The sequence below is a fragment of the Narcine bancroftii genome, chromosome 2 (assembly GCF_036971445.1).
Source record: "Narcine bancroftii isolate sNarBan1 chromosome 2, sNarBan1.hap1, whole genome shotgun sequence".
Classification (NCBI taxonomy): Eukaryota; Metazoa; Chordata; class Chondrichthyes; order Torpediniformes; family Narcinidae; genus Narcine; species Narcine bancroftii.
The window spans coordinates 1,443,637-1,470,035 of record NC_091470.1 but is presented as its reverse complement, the minus strand read 5'-3'; positions in this window follow the sequence as shown (position 1 = coordinate 1,470,035).

Genomic DNA, 26,399 nt, shown 5'->3' with positions numbered 1-26,399 from the left:
GAGAGGGAATAAAATGTCACGGGGATAGAGAATGAAATGTCAAAGGGGGAGGGAATGAAATGTCACAGGGAGAGGGAATGAAATGTCACAGGGTGAGGGAATGAAATGTCACGGGAATAGAGAATGAAATGTCAAAGGGGGAGGGAATGAAATGTCACAGGGAGAGGGAATGAAATGTCACAGGGAGAAGGGAATAAAATGTCACAGGGAGAAGGGAATAAAATGTCACAGGGAGAAGGGAATAAACTGTCACAGGGAGATGGAATAAAATGTCACAGGGAGAGGGAATAAAATGTCACAGGGAGAAGGGAAAAAAATGTCACAGGGAGAGGGAATAAAATGACACAGGGAGAAGGGAATAAAATGTTACAGGAAGAGGGAATAAAATGTCACAGGGAGAAGGGAATAAAATGTCACAGGGAGAAGGAATAAAATGTCACAGGGAGAAGGGAATAAAATGTCACAGGGAGAAGGGAATAAAATGTCACAGGGAGAGGGAATGAAATGTCACAGGGAGAAGGAAATAAAATGTCACAGGGAGAAGTGAATAAAATGTCACAGGGAGAATGAAATAAAATATTACAGGGAGATGGAATAAAATTTCACAGGGAGAGGGAATAAAAAATCACAGGGATAGGGAATAAAATGTCACGGGGAGAGGGAATGAAATGACACAGGGAGAAGGGAATAAAATATCCCAAGGAGACGGAATAAGATGTCACAGGGGGAGGGAATAAAATGTCACAGGTAGAAGGGAAATAAATGTCACAGGAGGTGGGAAAGAATTGTCAAAGGGAGAAGGGAATAAAATGTCACAGGGAGAATGAAATAAAATATTACAGGGAGATGTAATAAAATTTGACATGGAGAGGGAATAAAAAATCACAGGGAGTGGGAATAAAATGTCACGGGGAGAGGGAATGAAACGACACAGGGAGAAAGGAATAAAATATCCCAAGGAGAGGGAATAAGATGTCACAGGGGGAGGGAATGAAATGTCACAGGTAGAAGGGAAAGAAATGTCATTGGAGGAGGGAATGAATTGTCACAGGGAGAAGGGAATAAAATGTCACAGGAAGAGGGAGTAAAACGTCACAGGGAGAGGGAATGAAAGGTCACAGTGAGAAGGGAATAAAATGTCACAGGGAGAAGGAAATAAAATATCACAGGGAAGAGGAATAAAATGTCACAGGGAGAGGGAATAAAAAATCAAAGGGAGTGGGAATAAACTGTCACAGGGAGAAGGGAATAAAAAGTCACAGGAAGAGGGAATAAAATGTCACAGGGAGAAGGGAATAAAATGTCACAGGGCGAGAGAATAAAATGTCACAGGGAGAAGGAATAAAATGTCACAGGGAGAAGGGAATAAAATGTAACAGGGAGAGGGAATGAAATGTCACAGTGAGAAGGAAATAAAATGTCACAGGGAGAAGGGAATAAAATGTCACAGGGAGAGGGGAATGAAATGTCACAGGGAGAAGGAAATAAAATATCACAGGGAGATGGAAAAAATTTCGCAGGGAGAGGGAATAAAAAATCACAGGAAGAGGGAATAAAATGTCACAGGGAGAAGGGAATAAAAAGTCACAGGGAGAGGGAATAAAATTTCACAGGGAGAGGGAATAAAATGTCACAGGGAGAAGGGAATAAAATGTCACAGGGCGAGAGAATAAAATGTCACAGGGAGAAGGAATAAAATGTCACAGGGAGAAGGGAATAAAATGTCACAGGATGAAGGGAATATAATGTAACAGGAAGAGGGAATAAAATGTCACAGGGAGAAGGGAATAAAATGTCACAGGGCGAGAGAATAAAATGTCACAGGGAGAGGGAATGAAATGTCACAGGGAGAAGGAAATAAAATGACACAGGGAGAAGGGAATAAAATGTCACAGGGAGAATGAAATAAAATATTACAGGGAGATGGAATAAAATTTCACAGGGAGAGTGAATAAAAAATCACAGGGAGATGGAATAAAATGTCACGGGGAGAGGGAATGAAATGTCACAGTGAGAAGGGAATAAAATGTCACTAGGAGATGGGAACAAAATGTCAAAGGGAGTGGGAATAAAATGTCACAGGGAGAAGGAAATAAAATATCACAGGGAGAAGGAATAAAATTTCACAGCGAGAGGGAATAAAAAATCACAGCGAGAGGGAATAAAATGTCACAGGGAGAAGGGAATAAAAAGTCAGAGGAAGAGGGAATAATATTTAATAGCGAGAGAGAATAAAATGTCACGGGGATTGAGTATTAAAAGTCAAAGGGGGAGGGAATGAAATGTCACAGGGAGAGGGCATGAAATGTCACAGGGAGAGGGAATAAAATGTCACAGGGAGAAGGGAATAAAATGTCACAGGGAGAGGGAATAAAATGTCACGGAGAAGGGAATAAAATGTTACAGGAAGAGGGAATAAAATGTCACAGGGAGAAGGGAATAAAATGTCACAGGGCGAGAGAATAAAATGTCACAGGGAGAAGGAATAAAATGTCACAGGGAGAAGGGAATAAAATGTCACAGGGAGAATGAAATAAAATATTACAGGGAGATGTAATAAAATTTGACATGGAGAGGGAATAAAAAATCACAGGGAGTGGGAATAAAATGTCACGGGGAGAGGGAATGAAACGACACAGGGAGAAGGGAATAAAATATCCCAAGGAGAGGGAATAAGATGTCACAGGGGGAGGGAATGAAATGTCACAGGTAGAAGGGAAAGAAATGTCACAGGAAGAGGGAATGAATTGTCACAGGGAGAAGGGAATAAAATGTCACAGGAAGAGGGAATAAAACGTCACAGGGAGAGGGAATGAAATGTCACAGTGAGAAGGGAATAAAATGTCACTAGGAGATGGGAATAAAATGTCAAAGGGAGTGGGAATAAAATGTCACAGGGAGAAGGAAATAAAATATCACAGGGAGAAGGAATAAAATTTCACAGGGAGAGGGAATAAAAAATCACAGCGAGAGGGAATAAAATGTCACAGGGAGAAGGGAATAAAAAGTCACAGGAAGAGGGAATAATATTTAACAGCGAGAGGGAATAAAATGTCACGGGGATAGAGAATGAAATGTCAAAGGGGGAGGGAATGAAATGTCACAGGGAGAGGGAATGAAATGTCTCAGGGTGAGGGAATGAAATGTCACGGGAATAGAGAATGAAATGTCAAAGGGGGAGGGAATGAAATGTCACAGGGAGAGGGAATGAAATGTCACAGGGAGAAGGGAATAAAATCTCACAGGGAGAAGGGAATAAAATGTCACAGGGAGAAGGGAATAAACTGTCACAGGGAGATGGAATAAAATGTCACAGGGAGAGGGAATAAAATGTCACAGGGAGAAGGGAAAAAAATGTCACAGGGAGAGGGAATAAAATGACACAGGGAGAAGGGAATAAAATGTTACAGGAAGAGGGAATAAAATGTCACAGGGAGAAGGGAATAAAATGTCACAGGGAGAAGGAATAAAATGTCACAGGGAGAAGGGAATAAAATGTCACAGGGAGAAGGGAATAAAATGTCACAGGGAGAGGGAATGAAATGTCACAGGGAGAAGGAAATAAAATGTCACAGGGAGAAGTGAATAAAATGTCACAGGGAGAATGAAATAAAATATTACAGGGAGATGGAATAAAATTTCACAGGGAGAGGGAATAAAAAATCACAGGGATAGGGAATAAAATGTCACGGGGAGAGGGAATGAAATGACACAGGGAGAAGGGAATAAAATATCCCAAGCAGACGGAATAAGATGTCACAGGGGGAGGGAATAAAATGTCACAGGTAGAAGGGAAATAAATGTCACAGGAGGTGGGAATGAATTGTCAAAGGGAGAAGGGAATAAAATGTCACAGGGAGAATGAAAAAAAATATTACAGGGAGATGTAATAAAATTTGACATGGAGAGGGAATAAAAAATCACAGGGAGTGGGAATAAAATGTCACGGGGAGAGGGAATGAAACGACACAGGGAGAAGGGAATAAAATATCCCAAGGAGAGGGAATAAGATGTCACAGGGGGAGGGAATGAAATGTCACAGGTAGAAGGGAAAGAAATGTCATAGGAGGAGGGAATGAATTGTCACAGGGAGAAGGGAATAAAATGTCACAGGAAGAGGGAGTAAAACGTCACAGGGAGAGGGAATGAAAGGTCACAGTGAGAAGGGAATAAAATGTCACAGGGAGAAGGAAATAAAATATCACAGGGAAGAGGAATAAAATGTCACAGGGAGAGGGAATAAAAAATCAAAGGGAGTGGGAATAAAATGTCACAGGGAGAAGGGAATAAAAAGTCACAGGAAGAGGGAATAAAATGTCACAGGGAGAAGGGAATAAAATGTCACAGGGCGAGAGAATAAAATGTCACAGGGAGAAGGAATAAAATGTCACAGGGAGAAGGGAATAAAATGTCACAGGGAGAAGGGAATAAAATGTAACAGGGAGAGGGAATGAAATGTCACAGGGAGAAGGAAATAAAATGTCACAGGGAGAAGGGAATAAAATGTCACAGGGAGAGGGGAATGAAATGTCACAGGGAGAAGGAAATAAAATATCACAGGGAGATGGAAAAAATTTTGCAGGGAGAGGGAATAAAAAATCACAGGAAGAGGGAATAAAATGTCACAGGGAGAAGGGAATAAAAAGTCACAGGGAGAGGGAATAAAATTTCACAGGGAGATGGAATAAAATGTCACAGGGAGAAGGGAATAAAATGTCACAGGGCGAGAGAATAAAATGTCACAGGGAGAAGGAATAAAATGTCACAGGGAGAAGGGAATAAAATGTCACAGGGAGAAGGGAATATAATGTAACAGGAAGAGGGAATAAAATGTCACAGGGAGAAGGGAATAAAATGTCACAGGGCGAGAGAATAAAATGTCACAGGGAGAGGGAATGAAATGTCACAGGGAGAAGGAAATAAAATGACACAGGGAGAAGGGAATAAAATGTCACAGGGAGAATGAAATAAAATATTACAGGGAGATGGAATAAAATTTCACAGGGAGAGTGAATAAAAAATCACAGGGAGAGGGAATAAAATGTCACAGGGATTGGGAATAAAATGTCACGGGGAGAGGGAATGAAATGACACAGGGAGAAGGGAATAAAATATCCCAAGGAGAGGGAATAAGATGTCACAGGGGGAGGGAATGAAATGTCACAGGTAGAAGGGAAAGAAATGTCACAGGAAGAGGGAATGAATTGTCACAGGGAGAAGGGAATAAAATGTCACAGGAAGAGGGAATAAAACGTCACAGGGAGAGGGAATGAAATGTCACAGTGAGAAGGGAATAAAATGTCACTAGGAGATGGGAATAAAATGTCAAAGGGAGTGGGAATAAAATGTGACAGGGAGAAGGAAATAAAATATCACAGGGAGAAGGAATAAAATTTCACAGCGAGAGGGAATAAAAAATCACAGCGAGAGTGAATAAAATGTCACAGGGAGAAGGGAATAAAAAGTCAGAGGAAGAGGGAATAATATTTAACAGCGAGAGGGAATAAAATGTCACGGGGATTGAGAATTAAAAGTCAAAGGGGGCGGGAATGAAATGTCACAGGGAGAGGGCATGAAATGTCACAGGGAGAGGGAATAAAATGTCACAGGGAGAAGGGAATAAAATGTCACAGGGAGAGGGAATAAAATTTCACGGAGAAGGGAATAAAATGTTACAGGAAGAGGGAATAAAATGTCACAGGGAGAAGGGAATAAAATGTCACAGGGCGAGAGAATAAAATGTCACAGGGAGAAGGAATAAAATGTCACAGGGAGAAGGGAATAAAATGTCACAGGGAGAATGAAATAAAATATTACAGGGAGATGTAATAAAATTTGACATGGAGAGGGAATAAAAAATCACAGGGAGTGGGAATAAAATGTCACGGGGAGAGGGAATGAAACGACACAGGGAGAAGGGAATAAAATATCCCAAGGAGAGGGAATAAGATGTCACAGGGGGAGGGAATGAAATGTCACAGGTAGAAGGGAAAGAAATATCACAGGAAGAGGGAATGAATTGTCACAGGGAGAAGGGAATAAAATGTCACAGGAAGAGGGAATAAAACGTCACAGGGAGAGGGAATGAAATGTCACAGTGAGAAGGGAATAAAATGTCACTAGGAGATGGGAATAAAATGTCAAAGGGAGTGGGAATAAAATGTCACAGGGAGAAGGAAATAAAATATCACAGGGAGAAGGAATAAAATTTCACAGGGAGAGGGAATAAAAAATCACAGCGAGAGGGAATAAAATGTCACAGGGAGAAGGGAATAAAAAGTCAGAGGAAGAGGGAATAATATTTAACAGCGAGAGGGAATAAAATGTCATGGGGATAGAGAATGAAATGTCAAAGGGGGAGGGAATGAAATGTCACAGGGAGAGGGAATGAAATGTCACAGGGTGAGGGAATGAAATGTCACGGGAATAGAGAATGAAATGTCAAAGGGGGAGGGAATGAAATGTCACAGGGAGAGGGAATGAAATGTCACAGGGAGAAGGGAATAAAATGTCACAGGGAGAAGGGAATAAAATGTCACAGGGAGAAGGGAATAAACTGTCACAGGGAGATGGAATAAAATGTCACAGGGAGAGGGAATAAAATGTCACAGGGAGAAGGGAAAAAAATGTCACAGGGAGAGGGAATAAAATGACACAGGGAGAAGGGAATAAAATGTTACAGGAAGAGGGAATAAAATGTCACAGGGAGAAGGGAATAAAATGTCACAGGGAGAAGGAATAAAATGTCACAGGGAGAAGGGAATAAAATGTCACAGGGAGAAGGGAATAAAATGTCACAGGGAGAGGGAATGAAATGTCACAGGGAGAAGGAAATAAAATGTCACAGGGAGAAGTGAATAAAATGTCACAGGGAGAATGAAATAAAATATTACAGGGAGATGGAATAAAATTTCCCAGGGAGAGGGAATAAAAAATCAGAGGGATAGGGAATAAAATGTCACGGGGAGAGGGAATGAAATGACACAGGGAGAAGGGAATAAAATATTACAGGGAGAATGAAATAAAATATTACAGGGAGATGTAATAAAATTTGACATGGAGTGGGAATAAAAAATCATAGGGAGTGGGAATAAAGTGTCACGGGGAGAGGGAATGAAACGACACAGGGAGAAGGGAATAAAATATCCCAAGGAGAGGGAATAAGATGTCACAGGGGGAGGGAATGAAATGTCACAGGTAGAAGGGAAAGAAATGTCATAGGAGGAGGGAATGAATTGTCACAGGGAGAAGGGAATAAAATGTCACAGGAAGAGGGAGTAAAACGTCACAGGGAGAGGGAATGAAAGGTCACAGTGAGAAGGGAATAAAATGTCACAGGGAGAAGGAAATAAAATATCACAGGGAAGAGGAATAAAATGTCACAGGGAGAGGGAATAAAAAATCAAAGGGAGTGGGAATAAAATGTCACAGGGAGAAGGGAATAAAAAGTCACAGGAAGAGGGAATAAAATGTCACAGGGAGAAGGGAATAAAATGTCACAGGGCGAGAGAATAAAATGTCACAGGGAGAAGGAATAAAATGTCACAGGGAGAAGGGAATAAAATGTCACAGGGAGAAGGGAATAAAATGTAACAGGGAGAGGGAATGAAATGTCACAGGGAGAAGGAAATAAAATGTCACAGGGAGAAGGGAATAAAATGTCACAGGGAGAGGGGAATGAAATGTGACAGGGAGAAGGAAATAAAATATCACAGGGAGATGGAAAAAATTTCGCAGGGAGAGGGAATAAAAAATCACAGGAAGAGGGAATAAAATGTCACAGGGAGAAGGGAATAAAAAGTCACAGGGAGAGGGAATAAAATTTCACAGGGAGAGGGAATAAAATGTCACGGGGAGAAGGAATAAAATGTTACCGGAGAAGGGAATAAAATGTCACAGGGAGAAGGGAATAAAAGGTCACAGGTAGAGGGAATAAAATGTGACAGTGAGAGGGAATGAAAAGTCACACGGAGAAGGGAAGAAAATGACAGAGGGAGAAGGGAATAAAATGACACAGGGAGAAGGGAATAAAATGTGACATGGAGAGGGAATAAAAAGTCACAGGGAGAAGGAAATAAAATGTCACAGGGTGAAGGAATAAAATGTCACAGGGAGAGGGAATAAAATGTCACAGAGAGAAGGGATTAAAATGTTAGAGGGAGAAGGGAATAAAATGTCACAGGGAGAAGGGAATAAAATGTGACATGGAGAGGGAATAAAAAGTCACAGGGAGAAGGAAATAAAATGACACATGGAGATGGAATAAAATGTCACAGGGAGAAGGGAATGAAATGTCACCGGGAGAAGGGAATAACATGTTACAGGGAGAAGGAATAAAATGTCACAGGGAGAAGGGAATAAAAGGTCTCAGGGAGAAGGGAAAAAATGTCACAGTGAGAAGGAAATAAAATGTCACAGGGACTAGGGAATAAAATGTCACTGGGAGAAGGGAATAAAATGTCACAGGAGAAGGGAATTAAATATTACAGGGAGAGGGAATCAAATGTCACAGGGTGAAGGGAAGAAAATGTCAAAGGGAGAAGGGAATAATATGTCACAGAGAGAAGGAATAAAATGTCACAGGGAGACGGAATAAAATGTCACAGGGTGAAGGAATAAAATGTCTGAGGGTGAAGGAATAAAATGTCACAGGGAGACGGAATAAAATGTCACAGGGTGAAGGAATAAAATTTCACAGGGAGGGGGAATAAAATTTCACAGGGAGAAGGGAATAAAATGTCACAGGGAGAAGGGAATAAACTGTCACAGGTAGAGGGAATAAAATGTCACAGGGAGAGGGAATAAAAAGTCACAGGAAGAGGGAATAAAATTTCACAGGGAGAGGGAATAAATTGTCACGGGGAGAAGGAATAAAATGTCACAGGGAAAAGGGAATGAAATGTCAAAGGGGGAGGGAATGAAATGTCACAGGGAGAGGGAATGAAATGTCACAGGGAGAAGGGAATAAAATGTCACAGGGAGAAGGAATAAAATGTCACAGGGAGAGGGAATGAAATGTCAGAGGGAGAAGAGAATAAAATGTCACAGGGAGCAGGAATAAAATGTCAGAGGGAGAAGGAAATAAAATGTCACAGGGAGAAGGGAATAAAATGTCACCGCGAGAGGGAATAAAATGTCACAGGGAGAGGGAATAAAATGTCAAAGGGAGAAGGAAATAAAATGTCACAAGGAGAAGGGAACAAAATGTCACAGGGAGAGGAAATAAAATGTCACAGGGAGAAGGGAAAAAATGTCAAAGTGAGAAGGGAATAAAATGTCACAGGGAGAAGGAATAAAATGTCACAGGGAGAAGGGAATAAAATTTCACAGGGAGAGGGAATAAAATGTCACAGGGAGAAGGGAATAAAATGTCACAGGGAGAGGGAATAAAATGTCACAGGGAGAAGGAAATAAAATGTCACAGGGAGAAGGGAATAAAATGTCACAGGGAGAATGAAATAAAATATTACAGGGAGATGGAATAAAATTTCACAGGGAGAGGGAATAAAAAATCACAGGGAGTGGGAATAAAATGTCACGGGGAGAGGGAATGAAATGACACAGGGAGAAGGGAATAAAATATCCCAAGGAGAGGGAATAAGATGTCACAGGGGGAGGGAATGAAATGTCACAGGTAGAAGGGAAAGAAATGTCATAGGAGGAGGGAATGAATTGTCACAGGGAGAAGGGAATAAAATGTCACAGGAAGAGGGAATAAAACGTCACAGGGAGAAGGGAATAAAAAGTCACAGGATGAGGGAATAATATTTAACAGCGAGAGGGAATAAAATGTCACGGGGATAGAGAATGAAATGTCAAAGGGGGAGGGAATGAAATGTCACAGGGAGAGGGAATGAAATGTCACAGGGTGAGGGAATGAAATGTCACGGGGATAGAGAATGAAATGTCAAAGGGGGAGGGAATGAAATGTCACAGGGAGAGGGAATGAAATGTCACAGGGAGAAGGGAATAAAATGTCACAGGGAGAAGGGTATAAAATGTCACAGGGAGAAGGGAATAAACTGTCACAGGGAGACGGAATAAAATGTCACAGGGAGAGGGACTAAAATGTCACAGGGAGAAGGGAAAATAATGTCACAGGGAGAGGGAATAAAATGTCACAGGGAGAAGGGAATAAAATGTCACAGGGAGAATGAAATAAAATATTACAGGGAGATGGAATAAAATTTCACAGGGAGAGGGAATAAAAAATCACAGGGAGTGGGAATAAAATGTCACGGCGAGAGGGAAGGAAATGACACAGGGAGAAGGGAATAAAATATCCCAAGGAGAGGGAATAAGATGTCACAGGGGGAGGGAATGAAATGTCACAGGTAGAAGGGAAAGAAATGTCATAGGAGGAGGGAATGAATTGTCACAGGGAGAAGGGAATAAAATGTCACAGGAAGAGGGAATAAAACGTCACAGGGAGAGGGAATGAAATGTCACAGTGAGAAGGGAATAAAATGTCACTAGGAGATGGGAATAAAATGTCAAAGGGAGTGGGAATAAAATGTCACAGGGAGAAGGAAATAAAATATCACAGGGAGAAGGAATAAAATTTCACAGGGAGAGGGAATAAAAAATCACAGCGAGAGGGAATAAAATGTCACAGGGAGAAGGGAATAAAAAGTCACAGGAAGAGGGAATAATATTTAACAGCGAGAGGGAATAAAATGTCACGGGTATAGAGAATGAAATGTCAAAGGTGGAGGGAATGAAATGTCACAGGGAGTGGGAATGAAATGTCACAGGGAGAAGGAAATAAAATATCACAGGGAGATGGAAAAAATTTCGCAGGGAGAGGGAATAAAAAATCACAGGAAGAGGGAATAAAATGTCACAGGGAGAAGGGAATAAAAAGTCACAGGGAGAGGGAATAAAATTTCACAGGGAGAGGGAATAAAATGTCACAGGGAGAAGGGAATAAAATGTCACAGGGCGAGAGAATAAAATGTCACAGGGAGAAGGAATAAAATGTCACAGGGAGAAGGGAATAAAATGTCACAGGGAGAAGGGAATATAATGTAACAGGAAGAGGGAATAAAATGTCACAGGGAGAAGGGAATAAAATGTCACAGGGCGAGAGAATAAAATGTCACAGGGAGAGGGAATGAAATGTCACAGGGAGAAGGAAATAAAATGACACAGGGAGAAGGGAATAAAATGTCACAGGGAGAATGAAATAAAATATTACAGGGAGATGGAATAAAATTTCACAGGGAGAGTGAATAAAAAATCACAGGGAGATGGAATAAAATGTCACGGGGAGAGGGAATGAAATGTCACAGTGAGAAGGGAATAAAATGTCACTAGGAGATGGGAATAAAATGTCAAAGGGAGTGGGAATAAAATGTCACAGGGAGAAGGAAATAAAATATCACAGGGAGAAGGAATAAAATTTCACAGCGAGAGGGAATAAAAAATCACAGCGAGAGCGAATAAAATGTCACAGGGAGAAGGGAATAAAAAGTCAGAGGAAGAGGGAATAATATTTAATAGCGAGAGGGAATAAAATGTCACGGGGATTGAGTATTAAAAGTCAAAGGGGGAGGGAATGAAATGTCACAGGGAGAGGGCATGAAATGTCACAGGGAGAGGGAATAAAATGTCACAGGGAGAAGGGAATAAAATGTCACAGGGAGAGGGAATAAAATGTCACGGAGAAGGGAATAAAATGTTACAGGAAGAGGGAATAAAATGTCACAGGGAGAAGGGAATAAAATGTCACAGGGCGAGAGAATAAAATGTCACAGGGAGAAGGAATAAAATGTCACAGGGAGAAGGGAATAAAATGTCACAGGGAGAATGAAATAAAATATTACAGGGAGATGTAATAAAATTTGACATGGAGAGGGAATAAAAAATCACAGGGAGTGGGAATAAAATGTCACGGGGAGAGGGAATGAAACGACACAGGGAGAAGGGAATAAAATATCCCAAGGAGAGGGAATAAGATGTCACAGGGGGAGGGAATGAAATGTCACAGGTAGAAGGGAAAGAAATGTCACAGGAAGAGGGAATGAATTGTCACAGGGAGAAGGGAATAAAATGTCACAGGAAGAGGGAATAAAACGTCACAGGGAGAGGGAATGAAATGTCACAGTGAAAAGGGAATAAAATGTCACTAGGAGATGGGAATAAAATGTCAAAGGGAGTGGGAATAAAATGTCACAGGGAGAAGGAAATAAAATATCACAGGGAGAAGGAATAAAATTTCACAGGGAGAGGGAATAAAAAATCACAGCGAGAGGGAATAAAATGTCACAGGGAGAAGGGAATAAAAAGTCACAGGAAGAGGGAATAATATTTAACAGCGAGAGGGAATAAAATGTCACGGGGATAGAGAATGAAATGTCAAAGGGGGAGGGAATGAAATGTCACAGGGAGAGGGAATGAAATGTCTCAGGGTGAGGGAATGAAATGTCACGGGAATAGAGAATGAAATGTCAAAGGGGGAGGGAATGAAATGTCACAGGGAGAGGGAATGAAATGTCACAGGGAGAAGGGAATAAAATGTCACAGGGAGAAGGGAATAAAATGTCACAGGGAGAAGGGAATAAACTGTCACAGGGAGATGGAATAAAATGTCACAGGGAGAGGGAATAAAATGTCACAGGGAGAAGGGAAAAAAATGTCACAGGGAGAGGGAATAAAATGACACAGGGAGAAGGGAATAAAATGTTACAGGAAGAGGGAATAAAATGTCACAGGGAGAAGGGAATAAAATGTCACAGGGAGAAGGAATAAAATGTCACAGGGAGAAGGGAATAAAATGTCACAGGGAGAAGGGAATAAAATGTCACAGGGAGAGGGAATGAAATGTCACAGGGAGAAGGAAATAAAATGTCACAGGGAGAAGTGAATAAAATGTCACAGGGAGAATGAAATAAAATATTACAGGGAGATGGAATAAAATTTCACAGGGAGAGGGAATAAAAAATCACAGGGATAGGGAATAAAATGTCACGGGGAGAGGGAATGAAATGACACAGGGAGAAGGGAATAAAATATCCCAAGCAGACGGAATAAGATGTCACAGGGGGAGGGAATAAAATGTCAGAGGTAGAAGGGAAATAAATGTCACAGGAGGTGGGAATGAATTGTCAAAGGGAGAAGGGAATAAAATGTCACAGGGAGAATGAAAAAAAATATTACAGGGAGATGTAATAAAATTTGACATGGAGAGGGAATAAAAAATCACAGGGAGTGGGAATAAAATGTCACGGGGAGAGGGAATGAAACGACACAGGGAGAAGGGAATAAAATATCCCAAGGAGAGGGAATAAGATGTCACAGGGGGAGGGAATGAAATGTCACAGGTAGAAGGGAAAGAAATGTCATAGGAGGAGGGAATGAATTGTCACAGGGAGAAGGGAATAAAATGTCACAGGAAGAGGGAGTAAAACGTCACAGGGAGAGGGAATGAAAGGTCACAGTGAGAAGGGAATAAAATGTCACAGGGAGAAGGAAATAAAATATCACAGGGAAGAGGAATAAAATGTCACAGGGAGAGGGAATAAAAAATCAAAGGGAGTGGGAATAAAATGTCACAGGGAGAAGGGAATAAAAAGTCACAGGAAGAGGGAATAAAATGTCACAGGGAGAAGGGAATAAAATGTCACAGGGCGAGAGAATAAAATGTCACAGGGAGAAGGAATAAAATGTCACAGGGAGAAGGGAATAAAATGTCACAGGGAGAAGGGAATAAAATGTAACAGGGAGAGGGAATGAAATGTCACAGGGAGAAGGAAATAAAATGTCACAGGGAGAAGGGAATAAAATGTCACAGGGAGAGGGGAATGAAATGTCACAGGAAGAAGGAAATAAAATATCACAGGGAGATGGAAAAAATTTCGCAGGGAGAGGGAATAAAAAATCACAGGAAGAGGGAATAAAATGTCACAGGGAGAAGGGAATAAAAAGTCACAGGGAGAGGGAATAAAATTTCACAGGGAGAGGGAATAAAATGTCACAGGGAGAAGGGAATAAAATGTCACAGGGCGAGAGAATAAAATGTCACAGGGAGAAGGAATAAAATGTCACAGGGAGAAGGGAATAAAATGTCACAGGGAGAAGGGAATATAATGTAACAGGAAGAGGGAATAAAATGTCACAGGGAGAAGGGAATAAAATGTCACAGGGAGAGGGGAATGAAATGTGACAGGGAGAAGGAAATAAAATATCACAGGGAGATGGAAAAAATTTCGCAGGGAGAGGGAATAAAAAATCACAGGAAGAGGGAATAAAATGTCACAGGGAGAAGGGAATAAAAAGTCACAGGGAGAGGGAATAAAATTTCACAGGGAGAGGGAATAAAATGTCACGGGGAGAAGGAATAAAATGTTACCGGAGAAGGGAATAAAATGTCACAGGGAGAAGGGAATAAAAGGTCACAGGTAGAGGGAATAAAATGTGACAGTGAGAGGGAATGAAAAGTCACACGGAGAAGGGAAGAAAATGACAGAGGGAGAAGGGAATAAAATGACACAGGGAGAAGGGAATAAAATGTGACATGGAGAGGGAATAAAAAGTCACAGGGAGAAGGAAATAAAATGTCACAGGGTGAAGGAATAAAATGTCACAGGGAGAGGGAATAAAATGTCACAGAGAGAAGGGATTAAAATGTTAGAGGGAGAAGGGAATAAAATGTCACAGGGAGAAGGGAATAAAATGTGACATGGAGAGGGAATAAAAAGTCACAGGGAGAAGGAAATAAAATGACACATGGAGATGGAATAAAATGTCACAGGGAGAAGGGAATGAAATGTCACCGGGAGAAGGGAATAACATGTCACAGGGAGAAGGAATAAAATGTCACAGGGAGAAGGGAATAAAAGGTCTCAGGGAGAAGGGAAAAAATGTCACAGTGAGAAGGAAATAAAATGTCACAGGGACTAGGGAATAAAATGTCACTGGGAGAAGGGAATAAAATGTCACAGGAGAAGGGAATTAAATATTACAGGGAGAGGGAATCAAATGTCACAGGGTGAAGGGAAGAAAATGTCAAAGGGAGAAGGGAATAATATGTCACAGAGAGAAGGAATAAAATGTCACAGGGAGACGGAATAAAATGTCACAGGGTGAAGGAATAAAATGTCTGAGGGTGAAGGAATAAAATGTCACAGGGAGACGGAATAAAATGTCACAGGGTGAAGGAATAAAATTTCACAGGGAGGGGGAATAAAATTTCACAGGGAGAAGGGAATAAAATGTCACAGGGAGAAGGGAATAAACTGTCACAGGTAGAGGGAATAAAATGTCACAGGGAGAGGGAATAAAAAGTCACAGGAAGAGGGAATAAAATTTCACAGGGAGAGGGAATAAATTGTCACGGGGAGAAGGAATAAAATGTCACAGGGAAAAGGGAATGAAATGTCAAAGGGGGAGGGAATGAAATGTCACAGGGAGAGGGAATGAAATGTCACAGGGAGAAGGGAATAAAATGTCACAGGGAGAAGGAATAAAATGTCACAGGGAGAGGGAATGAAATGTCAGAGGGAGAAGAGAATAAAATGTCACAGGGAGCAGGAATAAAATGTCAGAGGGAGAAGGAAATAAAATGTCACAGGGAGAAGGGAATAAAATGTCACCGCGAGAGGGAATAAAATGTCACAGGGAGAGGGAATAAAATGTCAAAGGGAGAAGGAAATAAAATGTCACAAGGAGAAGGGAACAAAATGTCACAGGGAGAGGAAATAAAATGTCACAGGGAGAAGGGAAAAAATGTCAAAGTGAGAAGGGAATAAAATGTCACAGGGAGAAGGAATAAAATGTCACAGGGAGAAGGGAATAAAATTTCACAGGGAGAGGGAATAAAATGTCACAGGGAGAAGGGAATAAAATGTCACAGGGAGAGGGAATAAAATGTCACAGGGAGAAGGAAATAAAATGTCACAGGGAGAAGGGAATAAAATGTCACAGGGAGAATGAAATAAAATATTACAGGGAGATGGAATAAAATTTCACAGGGAGAGGGAATAAAAAATCACAGGGAGTGGGAATAAAATGTCACGGGGAGAGGGAATGAAATGACACAGGGAGAAGGGAATAAAATATCCCAAGGAGAGGGAATAAGATGTCACAGGGGGAGGGAATGAAATGTCACAGGTAGAAGGGAAAGAAATGTCATAGGAGGAGGGAATGAATTGTCACAGGGAGAAGGGAATAAAATGTCACAGGAAGAGGGAATAAAACGTCACAGGGAGAAGGGAATAAAAAGTCACAGGATGAGGGAATAATATTTAACAGCGAGAGGGAATAAAATGTCACGGGGATAGAGAATGAAATGTCAAAGGGGGAGGGAATGAAATGTCACAGGGAGAGGGAATGAAATGTCACAGGGTGAGGGAATGAAATGTCACGGGGATAGAGAATGAAATGTCAAAGGGGGAGGGAATGAAATGTCACAGGGAGAGGGAATGAAATGTCACAGGGAGAAGGGAATAAAATGTCACAGGGAGAAGGGTATAAAATGTCACAGGGAGAAGGGAATAAACTGTCACAGGGAGACGGAATAAAATGTCACAGGGAGAGGGACTAAAATGTCACAGGGAGAAGGGAAAATAATGTCACAGGGAGAGGGAATAAAATGTCACAGGGAGAAGGGAATAAAATGTCACAGGGAGAATGAAATAAAATATTACAGGGAGATGGAATAAAATTTCACAGGGAGAGGGAATAAAAAATCACAGGGAGTGGGAATAAAATGTCACGGCGAGAGGGAAGGAAATGACACAGGGAGAAGGGAATAAAATATCCCAAGGAGAGGGAATAAGATGTCACAGGGGGAGGGAATGAAATGTCACAGGTAGAAGGGAAAGAAATGTCATAGGAGGAGGGAATGAATTGTCACAGGGAGAAGGGAATAAAATGTCACAGGAAGAGGGAATAAAACGTCACAGGGAGAGGGAATGAAATGTCACAGTGAGAAGGGAATAAAATGTCACTAGGAGATGGGAATAAAATGTCAAAGGGAGTGGGAATAAAATGTCACAGGGAGAAGGAAATAAAATATCACAGGGAGAAGGAATAAAATTTCACAGGGAGAGGGAATAAAAAATCACAGCGAGAGGGAATAAAATGTCACAGGGAGAAGGGAATAAAAAGTCACAGGAAGAGGGAATAATATTTAACAGCGAGAGGGAATAAAATGTCACGGGTATAGAGAATGAAATGTCAAAGGTGGAGGGAATGAAATGTCACAGGGAGTGGGAATGAAATGTCACAGGGAGAAGGAAATAAAATATCACAGGGAGATGGAAAAAATTTCGCAGGGAGAGGGAATAAAAAATCACAGGAAGAGGGAATAAAATGTCACAGGGAGAAGGGAATAAAAAGTCACAGGGAGAGGGAATAAAATTTCACAGGGAGAGGGAATAAAATGTCACAGGGAGAAGGGAATAAAATGTCACAGGGCGAGAGAATAAAATGTCACAGGGAGAAGGAATAAAATGTCACAGGGAGAAGGGAATAAAATGTCACAGGGAGAAGGGAATATAATGTAACAGGAAGAGGGAATAAAATGTCACAGGGAGAAGGGAATAAAATGTCACAGGGCGAGAGAATAAAATGTCACAGGGAGAGGGAATGAAATGTCACAGGGAGAAGGAAATAAAATGACACAGGGAGAAGGGAATAAAATGTCACAGGGAGAATGAAATAAAATATTACAGGGAGATGGAATAAAATTTCACAGGGAGAGTGAATAAAAAATCACAGGGAGATGGAATAAAATGTCACGGGGAGAGGGAATGAAATGTCACAGTGAGAAGGGAATAAAATGTCACTAGGAGATGGGAATAAAATGTCAAAGGGAGTGGGAATAAAATGTCACAGGGAGAAGGAAATAAAATATCACAGGGAGAAGGAATAAAATTTCACAGCGAGAGGGAATAAAAAATCACAGCGAGAGGGAATAAAATGTCACAGGGAGAAGGGAATAAAAAGTCAGAGGAAGAGGGAATAATATTTAATAGCGAGAGGGAATAAAATGTCACGGGGATTGAGTATTAAAAGTCAAAGGGGGAGGGAATGAAATGTCACAGGGAGAGGGCATGAAATGTCACAGGGAGAGGGAATAAAATGTCACAGGGAGAAGGGAATAAAATGTCACAGGGAGAGGGAATAAAATGTCACGGAGAAGGGAATAAAATGTTACAGGAAGAGGGAATAAAATGTCACAGGGAGAAGGGAATAAAATGTCACAGGGCGAGAGAATAAAATGTCACAGGGAGAAGGAATAAAATGTCACAGGGAGAAGGGAATAAAATGTCACAGGGAGAATGAAATAAAATATTACAGGGAGATGTAATAAAATTTGACATGGAGAGGGAATAAAAAATCACAGGGAGTGGGAATAAAATGTCACGGGGAGAGGGAATGAAACGACACAGGGAGAAGGGAATAAAATATCCCAAGGAGAGGGAATAAGATGTCACAGGGGGAGGGAATGAAATGTCACAGGTAGAAGGGAAAGAAATGTCACAGGAAGAGGGAATGAATTGTCACAGGGAGAAGGGAATAAAATGTCACAGGAAGAGGGAATAAAACGTCACAGGGAGAGGGAATGAAATGTCACAGTGAAAAGGGAATAAAATGTCACTAGGAGATGGGAATAAAATGTCAAAGGGAGTGGGAATAAAATGTCACAGGGAGAAGGAAATAAAATATCACAGGGAGAAGGAATAAAATTTCACAGGGAGAGGGAATAAAAAATCACAGCGAGAGGGAATAAAATGTCACAGGGAGAAGGGAATAAAAAGTCACAGGAAGAGGGAATAATATTTAACAGCGAGAGGGAATAAAATGTCACGGGGATAGAGAATGAAATGTCAAAGGGGGAGGGAATGAAATGTCACAGGGAGAGGGAATGAAATGTCTCAGGGTGAGGGAATGAAATGTCACGGGAATAGAGAATGAAATGTCAAAGGGGGAGGGAATGAAATGTCACAGGGAGAGGGAATGAAATGTCACAGGGAGAAGGGAATAAAATGTCACAGGGAGAAGGGAATAAAATGTCACAGGGAGAAGGGAATAAACTGTCACAGGGAGATGGAATAAAATGTCACAGGGAGAGGGAATAAAATGTCACAGGGAGAAGGGAAAAAAATGTCACAGGGAGAGGGAATAAAATGACACAGGGAGAAGGGAATAAAATGTTACAGGAAGAGGGAATAAAATGTCACAGGGAGAAGGGAATAAAATGTCACAGGGAGAAGGAATAAAATGTCACAGGGAGAAGGGAATAAAATGTCACAGGGAGAAGGGAATAAAATGTCACAGGGAGAGGGAATGAAATGTCACAGGGAGAAGGAAATAAAATGTCACAGGGAGAAGTGAATAAAATGTCACAGGGAGAATGAAATAAAATATTACAGGGAGATGGAATAAAATTTCACAGGGAGAGGGAATAAAAAATCACAGGGATAGGGAATAAAATGTCACGGGGAGAGGGAATGAAATGACACAGGGAGAAGGGAATAAAATATCCCAAGCAGACGGAATAAGATGTCACAGGGGGAGGGAATAAAATGTCACAGGTAGAAGGGAAATAAATGTCACAGGAGGTGGGAATGAATTGTCAAAGGGAGAAGGGAATAAAATGTCACAGGGAGAATGAAAAAAAATATTACAGGGAGATGTAATAAAATTTGACATGGAGAGGGAATAAAAAATCACAGGGAGTGGGAATAAAATGTCACGGGGAGAGGGAATGAAACGACACAGGGAGAAGGGAATAAAATATCCCAAGGAGAGGGAATAAGATGTCACAGGGGGAGGGAATGAAATGTCACAGGTAGAAGGGAAAGAAATGTCATAGGAGGAGGGAATGAATTGTCACAGGGAGAAGGGAATAAAATGTCACAGGAAGAGGGAGTAAAACGTCACAGGGAGAGGGAATGAAAGGTCACAGTGAGAAGGGAATAAAATGTCACAGGGAGAAGGAAATAAAATATCACAGGGAAGAGGAATAAAATGTCACAGGGAGAGGGAATAAAAAATCAAAGGGAGTGGGAATAAAATGTCACAGGGAGAAGGGAATAAAAAGTCACAGGAAGAGGGAATAAAATGTCACAGGGAGAAGGGAATAAAATGTCACAGGGCGAGAGAATAAAATGTCACAGGGAGAAGGAATAAAATGTCACAGGGAGAAGGGAATAAAATGTCACAGGGAGAAGGGAATAAAATGTAACAGGGAGAGGGAATGAAATGTCACAGGGAGAAGGAAATAAAATGTCACAGGGAGAAGGGAATAAAATGTCACAGGGAGAGGGGAATGAAATGTCACAGGAAGAAGGAAATAAAATATCACAGGGAGATGGAAAAAAATTCGCAGGGAGAGGGAATAAAAAATCACAGGAAGAGGGAATAAAATGTCACAGGGAGAAGGGAATAAAAAGTCACAGGGAGAGGGAATAAAATTTCACAGGGAGAGGGAATAAAATGTCACAGGGAGAAGGGAATAAAATGTCACAGGGCGAGAGAATAAAATGTCACAGGGAGAAGGAATAAAATGTCACAGGGAGAAGGGAATAAAATGTCACAGGGAGAAGGGAATATAATGTAACAGGAAGAGGGAATAAAATGTCACAGGGAGAAGGGAATAAAATGTCACAGGGCGAGAGAATAAAATGTCACAGGGAGAGGGAATGAAATGTCACAGGGAGAAGGAAATAAAATGACACAGGGAGAAGGGAATAAAATGTCACAGGGAGAATGAAATAAAATATTACAGGGAGATGGAATAAAATTTCACAGGGAGAGTGAATAAAAAATCACAGGGAGAGGGAATAAAATGTCACAGGGATTGGGAATAAAATGTCACGGGGAGAGGGAATGAAATGACACAGGGAGAAGGGAATAAAATATCCCAAGGAGAGGGAATAAGATGTCACAGGGGGAGGGAATGAAATGTCACAGGTAGAAGGGAAAGAAATGTCACAGGAAGAGGGAATGAATTGTCACAGGGAGAAGGGAATAAAATGTCACAGGAAGAGGGAATAAAACGTCACAGGGAGAGGGAATGAAATGTCACAGAGAGAAGGGAATAAAATGTCACTAGGAGATGGGAATAAAATGTCAAAGGGAGTGGGAATAAAATGTGACAGGGAGAAGGAAATAAAATATCACAGGGAGAAGGAATAAAATTTCACAGCGAGAGGGAATAAAAAATCACAGCGAGAGTGAATAAAATGTCACAGGGAGAAGGGAATAAAAAGTCATAGGAAGAGGGAATAATATTTAACAGCGAGAGGGAATAAAATGTCACGGGGATTGAGAATTAAAAGTCAAAGGGGGAGGGAATGAAATGTCACAGGGAGAGGGCATGAAATGTCACAGGGAGAGGGAATAAAATGTCACAGGGAGAAGGGAATAAAATGTCACAGGGAGAGGGAATAAAATTTCACGGAGAAGGGAATAAAATGTTACAGGAAGAGGGAATAAAATGTCACAGGGAGAAGGGAATAAAATGTCACAGGGCGAGAGAATAAAATGTCACAGGGAGAAGGAATAAAATGTCACAGGGAGAAGGGAATAAAATGTCACAGGGAGAATGAAATAAAATATTACAGGGAGATGTAATAAAATTTCACATGGAGAGGGAATAAAAAATCACAGGGAGTGGGAATAAAATGTCACGGGGAGAGGGAATGAAACGACACAGGGAGAAGGGAATAAAATATCCCAAGGAGAGGGAATAAGATGTCACAGGGGGAGGGAATGAAATGTCACAGGTAGAAGGGAAAGAAATGTCACAGGAAGAGGGAATGAATTGTCACAGGGAGAAGGGAATAAAATGTCACAGGAAGAGGGAATAAAACGTCACATGGAGAGGGAATGAAATGTCACAGTGAGAAGGGAATAAAATGTCACTAGGAGATGGGAATAAAATGTCAAAGGGAGTGGGAATAAAATGTCACAGGGAGAAGGAAATAAAATATCACAGGGAGAAGGAATAAAATTTCACAGGGAGAGGGAATAAAAAATCACAGCGAGAGGGAATAAAATGTCACAGGGAGAAGGGAATAAAAAGTCACAGGAAGAGGGAATAATATTTAACAGCGAGAGGGAATAAAATGTCATGGGGATAGAGAATGAAATGTCAAAGGGGGAGGGAATGAAATGTCACAGGGAGAGGGAATGAAATGTCACAGGGTGAGGGAATGAAATGTCACGGGAATAGAGAATGAAATGTCAAAGGGGGAGGGAATGAAATGTCACAGGGAGAGGGAATGAAATGTCACAGGGAGAAGGGAATAAAATGTCACAGGGAGAAGGGAATAAAATGTCACAGGGAGAAGGGAATAAACTGTCACAGGGAGATGGAATAAAATGTCACAGGGAGAGGGAATAAAATGTCACAGGGAGAAGGGAAAAAAATGTCACAGGGAGAGGGAATAAAATGACACAGGGAGAAGGGAATAAAATGTTACAGGAAGAGGGAATAAAATGTCACAGGGAGAAGGGAATAAAATGTCACAGGGAGAAGGAATAAAATGTCACAGGGAGAAGGGAATAAAATGTCACAGGGAGAAGGGAATAAAATGTCACAGGGAGAGGGAATGAAATGTCACAGGGAGAAGGAAATAAAATGTCACAGGGAGAAGTGAATAAAATGTCACAGGGAGAATGAAATAAAATATTACAGGGAGATGGAATAAAATTTCACAGGGAGAGAGAATAAAAAATCACAGGGATAGGGAATAAAATGTCACGGGGAGAGGGAATGAAATGACACAGGGAGAAGGGAATAAAATATTACAGGGAGAATGAAATAAAATATTACAGGGAGATGTAATAAAATTTGACATGGAGTGGGAATAAAAAATCACAGGGAGCGGGAATAAAATGTCACGGGGAGAGGGAATGAAACGACACAGGGAGAAGGGAATAAAATATCCCAAGGAGAGGGAATAAGATGTCACAGGGGGAGGGAATGAAATGTCACAGGTAGAAGGGAAAGAAATGTCATAGGAGGAGGGAATGAATTGTCACAGGGAGAAGGGAATAAAATGTCACAGGAAGAGGGAGTAAAACGTCACAGGGAGAGGGAATGAAAGGTCACAGTGAGAAGGGAATAAAATGTCACAGGGAGAAGGAAATAAAATATCACAGGGAAGAGGAATAAAATGTCACAGGGAGAGGGAATAAAAAATCAAAGGGAGTGGGAATAAAATGTCACAGGGAGAAGGGAATAAAAAGTCACAGGAAGAGGGAATAAAATGTCACAGGGAGAAGGGAATAAAATGTCACAGGGCGAGAGAATAAAATGTCACAGGGAGAAGGAATAAAATGTCACAGGGAGAAGGGAATAAAATGTCACAGGGAGAAGGGAATAAAATGTAACAGGGAGAGGGAATGAAATGTCACAGGGAGAAGGAAATAAAATGTCACAGGGAGAAGGGAATAAAATGTCACAGGGAGAGGGGAATGAAATGTGACAGGGAGAAGGAAATAAAATATCACAGGGAGATGGAAAAAATTTCGCAGGGAGAGGGAATAAAAAATCACAGGAAGAGGGAATAAAATGTCACAGGGAGAAGGGAATAAAAAGTCACAGGGAGAGGGAATAAAATTTCACAGGGAGAGGGAATAAAATGTCACGGGGAGAAGGAATAAAATGTTACCGGAGAAGGGAATAAAATGTCACAGGGAGAAGGGAATAAAAGGTCACAGGTAGAGGGAATAAAATGTGACAGTGAGAGGGAATGAAAAGTCACACGGAGAAGGGAAGAAAATGACAGAGGGAGAAGGGAATAAAATGACACAGGGAGAAGGGAATAAAATGTGACATGGAGAGGGAATAAAAAGTCACAGGGAGAAGGAAATAAAATGTCACAGGGTGAAGGAATAAAATGTCACAGGGAGAGGGAATAAAATGTCACAGAGAGAAGGGATTAAAATGTTAGAGGGAGAAGGGAATAAAATGTCACAGGGAGAAGGGAATAAAATGTGACATGGAGAGGGAATAAAAAGTCACACGGAGAAGGAAATAAAATGACACATGGAGATGGAATAAAATGTCACAGGGAGAAGGGAATGAAATGTCACCGGGAGAAGGGAATAACATGTCACAGGGAGAAGGAATAAAATGTCACAGGGAGAAGGGAATAAAAGGTCTCAGGGAGAAGGGAAAAAATGTCACAGTGAGAAGGAAATAAAATGTCACAGGGACTAGGGAATAAAATGTCACTGGGAGAAGGGAATAAAATGTCACAGGAGAAGGGAATTAAATATTACAGGGAGAGGGAATCAAATGTCACAGGGTGAAGGGAAGAAAATGTCAAAGGGAGAAGGGAATAATATGTCACAGAGAGAAGGAATAAAATGTCACAGGGAGACGGAATAAAATGTCACAGGGTGAAGGAATAAAATGTCTGAGGGTGAAGGAATAAAATGTCACAGGGAGACGGAATAAAATGTCACAGGGTGAAGGAATAAAATTTCACAGGGAGGGGGAATAAAATTTCACAGGGAGAAGGGAATAAAATGTCACAGGGAGAAGGGAATAAACTGTCACAGGTAAAGGGAATAAAATGTCACAGGGAGAGGGAATAAAAAGTCACAGGAAGAGGGAATAAAATTTCACAGGGAGAGGGAATAAATTGTCACGGGGAGAAGGAATAAAATGTCACAGGGAAAAGGGAATGAAATGTCAAAGGGGGAGGGAATGAAATGTCACAGGGAGAGGGAATGAAATGTCACAGGGAGAAGGGAATAAAATGTCACAGGGAGAAGGAATAAAATGTCACAGGGAGAGGGAATGAAATGTCAGAGGGAGAAGAGAATAAAATGTCACAGGGAGCAGGAATAAAATGTCAGAGGGAGAAGGAAATAAAATGTCACAGGGAGAAGGGAATAAAATGTCACCGCGAGAGGGAATAAAATGTCACAGGGAGAGGGAATAAAATGTCAAAGGGAGAAGGAAATAAAATGTCACAAGGAGAAGGGAACAAAATGTCACAGGGAGAGGAAATAAAATGTCACAGGGAGAAGGGAAAAAATGTCAAAGTGAGAAGGGAATAAAATGTCACAGGGAGAAGGAATAAAATGTCACAGGGAGAAGGGAATAAAATTTCACAGGGAGAGGGAATAAAATGTCACAGGGAGAAGGGAATAAAATGTCACAGGGAGAGGGAATAAAATGTCACAGGGAGAAGGAAATAAAATGTCACAGGGAGAAGGGAATAAAATGTCACAGGGAGAATGAAATAAAATATTACAGGGAGATGGAATAAAATTTCACAGGGAGAGGGAATAAAAAATCACAGGGAGTGGGAATAAAATGTCACGGGGAGAGGGAATGAAATGACACTGGGAGAAGGGAATAAAATATCCCAAGGAGAGGGAATAAGATGTCACAGGGGGAGGGAATGAAATGTCACAGGTAGAAGGGAAAGAAATGTCATAGGAGGAGGGAATGAATTGTCACAGGGAGAAGGGAATAAAATGTCACAGGAAGAGGGAATAAAACGTCACAGGGAGAAGGGAATAAAAAGTCACAGGATGAGGGAATAATATTTAACAGCGAGAGGGAATAAAATGTCACGGGGATAGAGAATGAAATGTCAAAGGGGGAGGGAATGAAATGTCACAGGGAGAGGGAATGAAATGTCACAGGGTGAGGGAATGAAATGTCACGGGGATAGAGAATGAAATGTCAAAGGGGGAGGGAATGAAATGTCACAGGGAGAGGGAATGAAATGTCACAGGGAGAAGGGAATAAAATGTCACAGGGAGAAGGGTATAAAATGTCACAGGGAGAAGGGAATAAACTGTCACAGGGAGACGGAATAAAATGTCACAGGGAGAGGGACTAAAATGTCACAGGGAGAAGGGAAAATAATGTCACAGGGAGAGGGAATAAAATGTCACAGGGAGAAGGGAATAAAATGTCACAGGGAGAATGAAATAAAATATTACAGGGAGATGGAATAAAATTTCACAGGGAGAGGGAATAAAAAATCACAGGGAGTGGGAATAAAATGTCACGGCGAGAGGGAAGGAAATGACACAGGGAGAAGGGAATAAAATATCCCAAGGAGAGGGAATAAGATGTCACAGGGGGAGGGAATGAAATGTCACAGGTAGAAGGGAAAGAAATGTCATAGGAGGAGGGAATGAATTGTCACAGGGAGAAGGGAATAAAATGTCACAGGAAGAGGGAATAAAACGTCACAGGGAGAGGGAATGAAATGTCACAGTGAGAAGGGAATAAAATGTCACTAGGAGATGGGAATAAAATGTCAAAGGGAGTGGGAATAAAATGTCACAGGGAGAAGGAAATAAAATATCACAGGGAGAAGGAATAAAATTTCACAGGGAGAGGGAATAAAAAATCACAGCGAGAGGGAATAAAATGTCACAGGGAGAAGGGAATAAAAAGTCACAGGAAG